Raw genomic sequence first — 14,461 nt, 5'->3', positions numbered from 1 at the left:
TGTGAATTACTTTGCTGGAAGTTGGTTCTTTTGAAATAGAATTTTTTTTTCCAGCCTTTGAAATGAAATTTTAATAGTTGGCGTATATGCACAAATTTTATTTTCTTAAAAATTTGCTTCCCGTTATAATGAATTTCCATTATCATAAAGTTAAGACTCTTTCAAATAGCAAAGAAATCATTGCAGATAAAAAAATGTGGTCATAATACAACTCACGACAATATGTAAAACTCTACTGATAAAGCAAACAATGTACTGCCAGTCCAGTAATTCCACCAGAAGACTTCTCTCTTTTGAAACAGCACATCCCTAAATATTTAGTAAAAACAGAAGTAAAAACAAATAGGACCTTAGGCCTTTAAACATACTATTCATAAAGGTATAGTAATTACAGATTTAGAGTGATCATATTTATTGTTACTTTAAAACACACTAATGTCATCGTCAAACCTTTTAAAATTCCAATGACAAAATAAAACTATAAAATAATCAGTGGTTCCAATCATCCCTGAGGTATATTAGCATGTAGGTAAAAGAAGCTGACCATTTTATCTTTCAATATGATTTCTGGGAAATTTATGTCTCTATCAACGGATTCAAAATTAATGGCCCATGCTTGATCAGCTGGTCATTCCCACTATCATAATGGCTGGCAGATAAGTGCTTCAATGATTCAGGGATGGATACCAAATGGGAAGGCAGTGCCAGGCTGGTGATGCTGGTATACAGCTAGGAAAGTACCATACCAGATCCTGCTCTTTGGGCATGGCAGAATTTGTATTTTACTTCATGATATCTTCATTCATGACTAAACAAAAGCTGAATGACAGAAACAAAAAAATATTATTAAATATGAGTAGAGTTAATTCAAATAATGGGAAAATATACTTTAAAGTATTTGATTAGGTCAAGATTAAGGGGAAAAAAGGTGGAATTTCTCCCTCTATAAATAATAATACAGCTCTCTTGGTCTTGAACTCAAAGCCACAGAGCTGTTTTAAGATATTAAAAAAATACTACTAATTGTTTCATTCTGATTTAGCCAAAGTCACATTTTAAGATGGCCTACTTTATTTCTTGTTCCTAAAACTGGGTAATTGCCTTGTTATCTTCTCATAAAATACCAAAAATTTGCTTGTTATCAAAGAGGTCAGCATTTTTTTACCAGTAGGTTTTATCTTAACCAAATGCTAATATCAAAACCAGAAAAATAAATGGATTAAGCAGTATTAATTTGCCTAAAATAGAATAAAGCTGTGCTAAAATTTCCCTTTCATTTTGATATTTAAATCACTATTGGTATTACATTGTAATGAGATAAAGGTTCATTAAGGCAGCCTTTGTTATGTAAAAACAAAACACACTGGAGAGGAAATTATGGAGTTACAATTATCCTCCAAGGATATAGCAAATGAGATATCATTAAAATATTTAAGTTTAATTATGCAGTATGTTCCAGTACATAATCAAAATACATACATATGCACACAAGTATTTCATTCACTACTGAAACCTTCTGAAGTTGTCTTCTAAGGAGAAAGTCAAAATTAATAGAATTATAGAAAAATTTGGAGAAGCAATCCTACTCTTTATGCATGTAAAACTATTTTCTAAGTTGGAGAATGCTTCTGACTCTGGAGCAGAATTCTCCACACGTGCTCATGTTCAGGTTCTCTCGATCCCACATCCCTACTGCTCAGCACTGATCCAATCAGCACATTATCCTGTCTTTAGCTTCCTCGAAATGGAATCTGCTAATTTAAGTTCCTGTCCCCTCATATTTCACCCACAAATTAAGGTATTTCAGTCTGAGGCCTAATGGTAGTCAATGGCTGCTCTTCTGTCTTTTTTCTCTATTCTTCATGTCCCAATTTTCGGAGTCTGAGTTTTGTAGGCACCTTATCTGCTATAGAAACACACCTCACTTCCCCACAGCTGGGTAGCTTATGGCCCAGCTGAGTAGGGGAATCACCAGGACTGGCATCAAATGGGTGTGTGACTTCCTTTAACCAATGAAAGGGGAATAGCAGTGAACTGTGTTAATCCAAAGTCAAGTTTTAAAGGCCCTTACGTAACTCACCACTCTCTTTCCCTCTTTTCCTTCTGTGTTACCTACAGAAATACCCCCACTCCTCCTGCTCAGTGATGGGTGATGTGAGAGGGAGGCTGCTCCAGGAGCCTGAACCAAGACCCTCCCTGGGGAAAGGAGAGGGCAAATAAAAGGAACAGCCATCCTTACAGGGACTTGGATTTAGAAATTACGCAAATATTTACATGAAAAAAGAATGTTAGAGCAGAAGAACCAGGTAATTCCAATGGGCAAATTTCATTACTTCCCAACTACCCAGTAGGGTACGCATTATGAAGAAGTTTATATGAGTTACACAGAATAAAGGGTGTGATTTTCAATATACACTCGGATGCCTACTCCTACCCAATGCACTATGTTTGCTAAGGCCTCATACTCATCTCCGTGTAGAAAAAGTTTGTTCGTTGTTGTTGTTTTTAAATCCAGGGAGACTGGGACTTCATCCTACCTGTTCCAACATTGACATACTCAATAAATGTTAAGCAAATGAATGCCAACAAGGGATACAAAGAAATACATCACACAGTTCTCGAGGGTCTCACAGTAAAGTTTGAGAAAATTATATATACCAAAATTTGCATATATATTACATTACATAAAACTGGACGTAAACTTTAAAATATTTTTTTTAAATCAAAGTAGTATATACACATAGTTAAAAGTCAAATAATGTTAAAATCCTACAGTGAAAACAGCCGTCCTCTGCCCAACTACCTTGAGTCCCACTCCTCAGATGCAACTTTTTGCAAACTGTTAGCAGACTATTCAGGTATTTTACTTCATTTTTCCAAATGTGTTAATGTTCTGGTTTACTGATTCACAGTTCTATTCATTATCTTTTGACTTATTACTTTGGAAGATGAGGACTGAAGTCTCTTATACCACCCTTCTCATACCATCTGCTTTCTAATAAACATATCACAAATTTTTATCATTTTATTTTATTTCCTCAAGGTAAGTGTACTCTTTAATCCCCCTTCCCTATTTCACTCATCTTCCTGCCCACCTTCCCTCTGGTTTTTTCTCTATAGTTAAGAGTCTGTTTGTTGGTTTACCTCTCTCCCTCTCTCTCTCCCTCTCTCTTTTTTCCTTTGCGCACCTGTTTTGTTTCTTCCATTCCACATGAGTAGGATCACATGGCATCTGTCTTTCGCTGACTGAATTATTTTGCTTAGCATTATACTCTTCTAGGTCCATCCATGTTGTTGCAAATGGCAAGATTTCATTCTTTTTTATGGCTGATGTTCCATTGTTCCAATGTTCCATTCTAAATATATACCACATCTCCTTTATCACATCCATCTATTGATGGAAACTTGGGTGGCTTCCATAGTTTGGCTGTTGTAAATAATGCTGCAATAAACCTAGGGATGCATGTATCCCTTTGAATTAGGGTTTTTGTATTTGGGGGGTAAATACACAGTAGTGTGATGACTGGATTGTAGACTATTTCTCTTTTTAATTTTTGAGGAACCTCCACACTGTGTTCCACAGTGGCTACACTGGTTTGTATTTCCATCAAGAAAGCAAGAGGGTTTCTTTCTCTCCACATCCTTTCTAACACTGGCTGTTCCTTATGTTTTTGATTTTAGCCATTCTGACAGGTGTGAGGTAGTATCTCATTGTGGTTTTGACTTGCAATTCCCTGATGATGTGTGATGTTGAGTATCTTTTCATGTGCCTGTTGGCCACCTGGATGTCTTCTTTGGAGAGATGTCTGTTCATGTCTTCTGCCTATTTTTAATTGGATTATTTGATTTTTGGGTGTTGAGTTGTACCAATTATTTATATATTTGGATACTAACCCTTTATCAGATATGTTATTTGCAAATATCTTCTCCCTTTCAGTAGGTTGCCTTTTAATTTTGTTGTTTCCTGTCTCAGTGCCGAAACTTTTATTTTGATACAATCCCAATAGTTATTTTTACTTTTATTTCCCTTAAGAGACCTATCTAGAAAAATGTTGCTATGGCTGCTGTCAGAGATTACTGCCTGTACTCTCTTCAAGGACTGTTATGGTTTCAAGTCTCACATTCAGGTCTTTAATCCACTTTGAGTTTATTTTCGTGTATGGTGAAAGAAAATGGTCCAGATTCATTCTTTTGCATGTTGCCGTCCAGTTCTCCCAAGACAATGTGTTGCAGAGACTGTCTTTACCCATGGATATTCATTCTTCCTTTGTCAAAGATTAATTGACCATATAACTGGGTGTATTGCTGGGTTTTCTGTTCTATTCTATTGATCTATGTGTCTATTTTTATACTAGTACCATACTGCTTTAATTACTACCACTTTGTAATGTAACTTGATATCTGGAATTGTGATGCCTTCAGTTTTGTTTTTCTCCATATTCAACATTGCTTTGGCTATTCGAGGTCTTTTGTGGTTCCATACAAATGTGAGGATTTTTTCTTCTGGTTGTGTGGAAAATGATGTCGGTATTTTGATAGGGATTCCATTAAATGGTAGATTACTTTACGTGGTAAACATTTTAATAACATTTGCTCTTCCAATGTGTGAGCATGGAATGTCTTTCCATTTCTTTGCGTCCTCTTGAATTTCTTTCATCAGTGTTTTATAGTTTTCAGAGTCCAGGTCTTTCACCTCTTTAGTTTAAGTTTATTCCCAGATATTTTATTGTTTCTGGTACAATTGTAAATGAGATTGTTTTCTTAATTTCTGCTCCTTCAGTATTTGTGTATAAGAATGTTAACAGATTTCTGTGCATTGAATCTATGAGTTTACTGAATTCATTTATCAGTTCTGGTAGTGTTTTGGTAGAGTCGTTAGAGTTTTCTATATATAGTATCATGCCAGCTGCAAACAGTGAGAGTTTTACTTCTTCCCTATCAATTTGGATGTCTTTTATTTCTTTATGTTGTCTAATTACTGTGGCTAGGACTTCCAATACTATGTTGAATAAGAGCGGTGAAAGCAGACATCTTTGTCTTGTTCCTGACCTTAAGGGAAAAAGGTCTCAGTTTTTCACCACTGAGTATGATGTTTGCTGTGGGTTTTTCATATAAGGCCTTTATTATATTCAGTACTGGACATATCACAATTTTTAGTAAAATCAGTATTTAAATTGTATTAAATACTAGCACTGGTTTAGTAAAACCATAATTTAAAGATATATAAATGTTGTTCTTCACTGAGCCAAGTAATTGTCCTATGATTGTTAACTTTCTTGAACACCTTTTTATTTTTACTAGAGTTCAAGAACTATGGCATGGTTTCTGAACCACGTTTGGATTTTTTTTATTGACTATATTCCCTATGCTATACTATCCCCATGACTTATTTATTTTATATCTGGAAATTTGTACCTCTTAATCACCTTCACCTATCTTTAAAATATCTATCTAAAAATAAAATATCTTTATTTTAGCTTCATCCTTCATTGTGTTTGGATATAGATTTACAAGATGACAATCATTTCCTCTAAGAGATTTAAGGATATTACTTCTTTATACTCTCTCTTGTAATCCTGTTGTTGAAAAGTCAGACGCCAACCTAATTCTGATTTTTCAGAATTTATCTATGATCTCTCTCATTCTCCCCTCTCTCATCCCCAGAAGCTTTAAAAATCTTCTCTTTAGCCTCCTGTTCTGAACTTTTACTGATGTGCCCTAATAGAAGTCTTTTCTCATTCATTTTCTCAGGCATTTCTTACTCATCTTATGAAGTCATTTTAATCTGAAGATTTAAATCATTCTATTGATAAATATTCTTATATATGTCTTTGATAATTTCTTTTCTCTATCTCTGTTCTCTTTTTCAGAATTCCATATTTCCATGTGGGATCTGCTGGAATGCTCCTCAAATTGTAAAACCATTTCCTTTCTACTGTCTGTTTTGTTTACATCCTTTCTTAGAGATTTCCTCAACTTTTTCTATTTTCTGTGTTCACCTATTTCTAATTTCTATTCCTCTCTACATTGCTTGTTCCAAATGAGTTTATTTTCCTTCTTCTCTCTTTTTTAAATTCTCCTTTTCAGTTCAGACACCTAAGTTCCTCTTCATCAGGGGGGTTTTCAATTCTCTAGAGAAGAACTTGCCCATCTCCTGAAAGGGTCAAATATGTTGCCAGCGTTCTGCAGGAAGAGAGAGGAGGCTGGAACAGACTGAATATTAATTCCCTGGTTGCAGCCCCAGATAGCCCCCGATTTCCACATAGCCCATCACCAAGGCTTGAAACTTTCATGTGGTCTTTTAGACCAATCAGCTTGCTTCTCGTGGGGCTTACCTCTCAAGGACACTTAGTTGTAACACCTCCTGTTATACGAAGCTTATTACCAGTTCTCTACTTTCCACTTTCCAAATATGTATTAATCTGTTACTTGCTGTAGAATCTCTCTTAGTCTCTTTATCTTTTCAGGTTTATAATTTTTTAAAACTCCTTTTCCACCCTTTTTAGAGAGATTTGGGGAGATAAAAAAGATAAAAAATCATGTACTTAATCTGCCACATTGAACCTGAAGTCTCAGAAACACAATTTTAAAGTAGATTATCTGGAGATTATCTAGTTCAATTCCTTCATTTAATAGCAGAGGAAAGAAACAAAGGTAGGTTAAGTGCTCTGCTCGAAGTTCCTTTCCCACAATCAGAGGAGAACCAGGGATAAAATGTCTCCTGTCTATTAGTCCAGGGTTTCTGTGACTCCCAGTAGAACGTCTTTCTAAGAAAAGCATTTTTCTGGCCTTCTGGATAAGGGACAAGAAATATACCACTGAACCATCCACTAATTACATAATTAAAGAGGAAACTAATAACTCAGGGGAGCATACACTGAATGCTGTGTGTCAAAAATAATGAGCAGCAAGGAGCTGAGAGAAGAAGAGATCCCTGAGGGACAGGGCAATTCCAAAAAGCTCCACGAAGCAGCTGAGATTTGCATTAGATATTGCCACGGGAGCTCCAGTTAAGGGGAGAACAAAGGCAGTGTGTTGGCAGAGGTTCTATGTCAGGAGCGATGAGGGATCCATGCTTCACAGATTTTCACCAAGGCTGTTTTCATGAAACATAGAATCCACTCCTGCAATGTCCTGCATTTTGACACGTGCCCAGAACACATAAACCACCAACATTACTGCTTGATTCTCTGGACTCTGTCCGTCTGCACAAGCCAATTATATTATGTTGACTCTTACTCTCTGTATTCTATATTGTGGAATCACTGGGTAGGGTAGTTCTTCATTTTTTATTAGTTTCATTGTCTGATAGCCATTTTTTAAAAAGCGATACACCCCGAATTTTATGAAGCAGCTTCAATATCTATAAGTAAGACACGGTGTTTAAGGACTAAAACAGTGGTTATAGGACAAAAATATGGCTGGATGAGGTAGAATTTTAAAAATTCAACTGAATGCCACCAAAAACATCTAAAATTTGGGCACTTTTTTTCTATGTCATATATCAAAAGAAATCAGAAAGCATTAATAAATCACTCTTGATAATAAAAGAAAAGCTTAAAATAAAGTATTCAATACTTACCTTTCTTAAGAAAACAATAAAATGCTTAATTCTAAATAAGATAGATAAAACACAACAGCAATTATATTTGTTATTGTTCATACTTCAAGGCAGCTTTCGTAGCTAAAATATCACCAAATATCTACTCGCCTATGACCTTAACATATACAATACCTCTTTCAATGGAAAAAAGCTAGTTTCTATTTAATTTTGTCAACCTAGTTATAAAGATGCAACTGGATATTTCAAAATAAAACAGATGCTTTTAAATAATGAGGCATAAACAAAAACCCTGTAATCAGTGGCAAAAACCTTTCCATACACTTCCTCCTTTTTTTTTTTTTTTTTTTTTTTTTTTGCCTTATCTAATTCTGTTGAAATTCTAGGACTAGAGACTTAAAATATGTGTGCTTTAGCTATTTATTCAGGAATGCAGTGGGAGTCCCCACTACCTAGAATACAATTAAACCATATTTTGAATAAACTATAACTTAATTGAGGAGAGATTTAGACTTAGAATATTCAAATCCCTTTAAATTTAGTAATAGAAATAGACCCAAGTATTCTGTAACTGGGGATTCTTGACCATTAGGTAAAGACACATTCCTGAATTTTCTCTTGAAGCTAATGTCTTCATTTGCTCATGAATGCATGTCTATGTACCATATCTAAGCTTGCTCTCACAAGGAATCTTCCAGGACTTGCTCTAATTACAAGTATTTAAAAGAGAACAATAAAACCTATTCTTGTCCCCTTTATCTCATAGGGATTCTTGGAAGACAAAGAAAGACAATAGCCATGAGAGGCTCTGCATATTTTACTTTAAAAGACTTTCTTCCATGAGAATCAATCATGAAGACAGAAACTGCTCCAAAAAGTCCAATATACTCTAGCATCAGTCTTACAGTATCAAAACTGATCTATGTCCAGTTGCTGAACTATTCCAAAGTATTTACGAAATGTCAAAAAGCAAAGTGGGAGATGGGAGCCTATTTTTGAAAAAAATTAGACTAGATAAATAAAGTCATACACCTGCTTGGTACAAGAGTCCTCCGATTCTAGGATCTTTGAATCTTACATACATACATAAATGCTTAAGTTCAGACCTACTCAGTTTGACCTTTTGAGGGGTAGGGTAAGCAATGTGTGATTTTTAAAAGTTCTCCAGGTTGTGAATCTCTGTTCTGCAGATCAATGCCATTCTCACCAAAGCCAATCTATTCATGTCCAAATGGGTCAGGTGAGAGGCAAAACCAGAGCACTGTTTCCAGCAAAATCTTCTGGATTCAGGTCACTATTGGGTCTTCCTAAATCTGAGTTTGATTCCTACAACCCCATAACACAATGTTGTTCAAACTTTATTATTTCCCAGGAAGCTTAAAATACAGATTCCACTGCTCCTTTTGTTTCTTAAATTCTACATAAGTGAGATCATACAGTATTTGCCTCTCTTTGACTTATTTTGCTTAGTATTATACTCTCTAGCTTCATCCATATTATTGCAAATGATGAGGTTTCATTCTTTTTTTATTGGTGACCAATGTTCCATTGTAAATATATACCACATCTCCTTTATCCCATCCATCTATTGAGGGAAACTTGGGCGGCTTCCATAGTTTGGCTGTTGTAAATAATGCTGCAATAAACCTAGGGATGCATGTATCCCTTTGAATTAGAGTTTTTGTATTTGGGGGGTAAATACACAGTAGTGTGATGACTGGATTGTAGACTGTTTCTCTTTTTAATTTTTTGAGGAACCTCCACATTGTGTTCCACAGTGGCTATACCGGTTTGTATTTCCACCAAAAAGCAAGAGGGTTTCTTTCTCTCCATATCCTCTCCAACACTGGCTGTTCCTTATGTTTTTGATTTTAGCCATTCTGACAGGTGTGAGGTAGGATCTCATTGTGGTTTTGACTTGCAATTCCCTGATGATGTCTGATGTTGAGTATCTTTTCATGTGTCTGTTGGCCACCTGGATGTCTTCTTTGGAGAGATGTCTGTTCATGTCTTCTGCCCATTTTTAATCAGATTATTTCGTTTTTGGGTATTGAGTTGTATCAGTTCTTTATATATTGTGGATAATAACCCTTTATCAGATATGTCATTTACAAATATCTTCTCCCAGTAAGTAGGTTTGCCTTTTAGTTTTGTTGATTGTTTCCCTCCCTGTGCAGAAACTTTTTATAGTAAACGAATGAGCAAAAGGAGAAAAAAAAAAGAGAGAAATACCAAGACACAGACTCTTAACTATAGAGAACTAATGGCTACCAGAAGGGAGGTGGATGGGGGGATAAGGGAAATAGGGAATGAGGGTTAAAGAGTGCACTTACCACTCTTCAATGAAAATATTTTTTTGGAAATTTTTATGAAAAAAATTAAATTTTAAAAATGCATCACAATTAGTTTTGAGAATTTGGTATCAAATTTTAAATTGAAATTTTTAAAAATTTCAAAAAGAAAATAAGCTGCCACTAATTATTTCTTTATAATTAAATTCTTTATTCTTAATAAGATTATTTTAAAAATGCAGATTCGAGAGCACACACCTACTAACCCACATCTAGTTGCTTTTGGTAAGGACCTGGAATGCGTATTCTGATGCAGGTGGGGTGAGGATCAATTTTGAAACCATGGCCTAGGAGTTTTGATCACTCTGCAACAGGCATGGTGTTCCAGGGTCTTAAGATGATGGTCAGACTTCTGTAAATCTGATGCATAATAATCCACCCTACTGGTAAGTGCCCTAAACAAAAAGGATCCCATCAGGGCCCCTTAGGATCAAAGTCTATTATTTCCACGAAACTTATCCTCCTTGACTTTTCTTCCTTGGGTCTTCACTTTCTTGGGTCAACCACAACTGACTGACCTACAACACAGGACGTACTGGAAAACCATTCCACTTGCACTAATCTAGGATAATATACCTTGTTTCTAAATATGGTATCTGGATAAGAATAAAAAGCTCAGAGGCTACCATGAGGGAATAGGTGGGTTTTGATGTATGAGGGAAACCGGACATAGCCAAATAATCTTCTAGTCATGGTAGACTATCCCCACTCCTTTCCCTTCCAGTAATGATACACTGAAATCTCTTGATGTCAATGGCTATGACTGAAACAGAGCAAGATGACAAGAGAAGGCCTCATGTGCATTTTAGTTCTCCCTGACCCCTACTTGGCTCAGACCACCGTATATTCAAGGATGACTGGAGCCTCTGTAGCTGTCTCCTGGCCCTTGGCAAAAGCAGAAGCTTCACATGAACCAAAAGAAACATGAGATGTCAGGGAGTATACCACCTTGCAGAATTACGAAAAATCCAGCATTTGTTTTGCACACCTTTATTCATTTTCCATTCAATGTTTTTATTCCCAGAAAGCAGGAAATTATTCTGTTAGTTGAATGAGAATAAGGTGAACTTGGATATTTGTCTAACCATCTAAAATGTTAAAAACAGATCAGTATAAATCCACATACATCTTATGACAGCTGATAAATAGAGGGATGGACAATTGACAAAGGACTTGTTCATTAAAAGCTAATGTACATACATCTACTCTGAAGGCAATGCTTTTTTTTCTGGAAAATAGTATGTACAGGAATGAGTTTTATTTGACAAAATTGTGCTCAAATTTCTATCCAAAACTGAAATTATCTTAAGGTGAAGACAATTGTTTCCTTAACTAAATGACTAAAAATAGAACTAAAAAAGAGAATTCTTATTCATGAAGGTGGTAAATGTCTTTCGTGTAGCATCTACACCATCAATAAACTGCACAAACACTAATTTTCACAAAAGCTCATAGTGCTAATTCTCAGCTTGCGTAATTCATGAAGACATCCATGCATTTGCACTCAAGAACAATGCCTCTAAAACGTAATAATGGCATTTCTCTTCCTACCATCTTTTAAGTTCCCGCCTGGTTTTCTTGACTATTTCTGTTATCATAACACTTTAACAAGGAGTATCTGGCTTTTCAATACATTGCAAAATTCTAATTCAAGGTTTTGATGCACTACCAATGCATGTATACAAAGAGGATCCTCAGCAAAACAAATAAGCACCAAACTAAGACTAGGAACAATTCAGCACAAACTATTAATATGGTAATCCTGACCATAATGAACTGGTTGTTGACCAACTGTAGCTAATGATAACGAAGTTAAGGTGGTATATCCTTACTCCGGTCCTCTCCTTCATCTTCCTTGTCAATGCCCTGCCTTCAAAATATGCATATGTGCACATGATGTGGACTTGTTAAATTTATTATGCCTTTGGTCAATGATTACAAGTATAACCACCATCAAGTGCTTCAAAATATGAGCCCTGACTCACAAGAAGGATTTAATAGGAGTATGTACCTAGATCACACAGTTATCAATCAATCAATCACTACTTCTAAAAAAGTAAATAATGGGGCACACTCACTGTGCATCAACAGCTACCAGATGTGTATACAAGGGGCAACATCAGCAATATCCCATAGGAGCTCTGGCGCTCTTTCCAGCTAAGGCTTATTATTTTGATTCTGTGGTTCCAGTCAAATGGTTAAAGCTCCAGTAATTTATATATCTGTCATGGCAACAAAATATAAATCAGACTAACAGGGCTGGAATACTTTTTATTATGGCATAATAATGACTTTCATTTGTTGAGCACTGACTATATGGTGGGGTTCTGTTTTTTCTTTGGTCACTGCTATATTCCTAGCATGCAGAACCATGCCTGACAGAAAGCAAGTGCTCAAAAATACTCGTCGAATGAATGAATGAATGAATGAATGAATGAGGGCTTTATTGTCTCACAACAATCCTATGAGTTAGTTTTTTTTTTTTTAATTACTCTTATTATATAAATAAGAAAACTGACAACATGAGGTTAAGTGACATGTTTCAGGTTCCTCAGCTGTTCAGTGAAAACCCAGGATTTGAAACCCAGTCTTGTAGAACTAAGATATGCCAGTGCCTGCCCGCTAAACCTGCTGCACACACCACCTTTCATACTGATGGGCCAGTACAGGGAATTCATCTCACCTTCCCAAATGGAAACAAACTCTTCTTCCTCTGCTCTGAATTACCAGGACACTTTAATTTGTACTTCCATTCAGGTTCTGTCAATTCTTTCTTCGTTCTATTAAAAGGAAGGAGAGCTACCATTTCCTAAGCACCTATCATGTTCCAAGCACCATGTGGGTACTTTCAGGAATGTTACCTTATTCATACTTTGTCACAATCTCCTGGGCAGGCATTTTATCCTCCATTTAATGAATGAAGAAAATGAAAATGAAATCTTTTGTCAGTATTTCCCAAACTGATCCAATAATAAGAATAATCTGGGATAGGAGGGAAAGGGCTTTTAAAATAGGAGCAGATTCTACTCCAAATGTTTTTCCTCTTGTTCAGACAAGGAGACTAGATTATCCTGACTCCCCAAATAAGTGCTAACCCTTTAGGGTAGGGGTCACATGTGAGGCATCTTTGTTCCCTTCACTGCACATACTAGACCCTTAACAGTGTCTCACCCTTCTAAAACATTATGGTTTATAAGGTACATGCACAAGATTCCCCAAAATAATCATAGTACATAAGGGCAATAGGTTCATTATCTTCTTATGGGTGGGAAAAATAAAGCACAATCAAGTTCTATGCTTCCTGGATAAAGAAGAAAAAAAGGGGCGGGGGAGGAAGGTAATGGAGAGAAAGAAAGAGATCACATTTTATAATTCAAAAATTTTTACCCAATTTTTCTTCTCCTCAGGTATACCCTTCTCCTGACAGTCACAGTGGGAAATCATTCTATATATTCAGCAAATCTCAGCATGAAGTAAGAGGTGTGTCAAGAGGATCACACAGGCTATATGGAATAGGCCTCTCAAAAACAGTACTTTTCTTTGCCCTAATCAATAAAATCTTCACCATGTTCCTATTCTATTATAGAACTGGTATTCTGTGAGATAAATTCTCAAAATAGAGCATCATGGAACAATTTGTAGGATGTGGTATGTATTTAAAGAGAAAACTCCATAATTCTCTGATTTCAGCTTTAATTGAGTTTCTTTAGGATATTTCCACTTAAATAAGTTTTCTTAGAAAAATGTTGCCCCTTATCATCTAAAGCACTCTCACTGGAATAGTCAGGAAGGAGTTTAGAGAGCTGAATGATATTAACCTAGATGTAATTTTACTATCTTTAGCTCACTCAAGTAGATACATTTTCACAGCACAAGAGATTTTAAAAACCTAATTTTCTCTTAAATTTAATTATAATTTTCCCCAAATAAACAGAATTGAGTCCCCTGCACAACCACCACCAACAACAAAGTTTTTGTAATAATCCCAGTGAGAACATGGCCATTCCAAAAAGTGAACTTCCTCTTCTTACTTGGCAAGAAAACCATGAGAAAACCACCCCAGAATTTGGAGAAGGGCTTATTCATATGAACTGAGATGTCATGCCCTAAAATCTGAGATCAGTATACCCTTTGAGTGAAGGGTAAGTAGAACTGTGTGTAGGAACTCTGTAAAGTGAGACTTCGGAGAAAGGGGAAGGACCATCTCCCTCTGAGCGGTAGAATCAGAGAAGCAGCACCAAACACACTTCCCAGCCTTGAATGGTGGGCTCCATGGAAGTTACGGTAGGACCTCACTCCATATACAATCCTGTATATAGCTCTGTATACAGCCAATCGGCCACTTGACCTAACTGGGCCAGTGTAAACATCTCTGCCTAAAATCTGATATTGTGAAAATGAGATGTTAGCTGAGTCAGAAATTTATGTAATATCAGGGCCAAATGATATCAGGGGAATCCAAAGCAAAGCCATTAGCAAGCTGAAGTGACAAAAGGGTAGAGAAGCCAGAACATCCCTTCACAAATCAAAAGAGAAGAATGGATCAGTC

General features: G+C 36.1%; 1 protein-coding gene across 50 annotated transcripts in view; it reads right to left on the bottom strand.

Moving 5' to 3' along the window:
• Positions 1–14,461, bottom strand: part of PAM (peptidylglycine alpha-amidating monooxygenase) — a 287,832-nt gene that overhangs the window by 172,333 nt on the left and 101,038 nt on the right. For 3 of the 50 annotated variants that reach the window (XM_045499806.1, XM_045499874.1, XM_045500106.1), the window contains exon 1: positions 11,991–12,129. The exons of the other annotated variants lie outside the window; for them this stretch is intronic. The gene's annotated coding sequence lies outside the window, so the exon portion shown is untranslated. Of the gene's footprint in view, positions 1–11,990; positions 12,130–14,461 lie in introns of those variants that run through there. 50 annotated transcript variants of the gene reach the window in all.

This window comes from Leopardus geoffroyi, chromosome A1 (assembly GCF_018350155.1).
Source record: "Leopardus geoffroyi isolate Oge1 chromosome A1, O.geoffroyi_Oge1_pat1.0, whole genome shotgun sequence".
In the NCBI taxonomy this organism is placed as follows: domain Eukaryota; kingdom Metazoa; phylum Chordata; class Mammalia; order Carnivora; family Felidae; genus Leopardus; species Leopardus geoffroyi.
The sequence above is the reverse complement of the archived record's forward strand: the minus strand, read 5'-3'. Positions and strand labels throughout refer to the sequence as shown.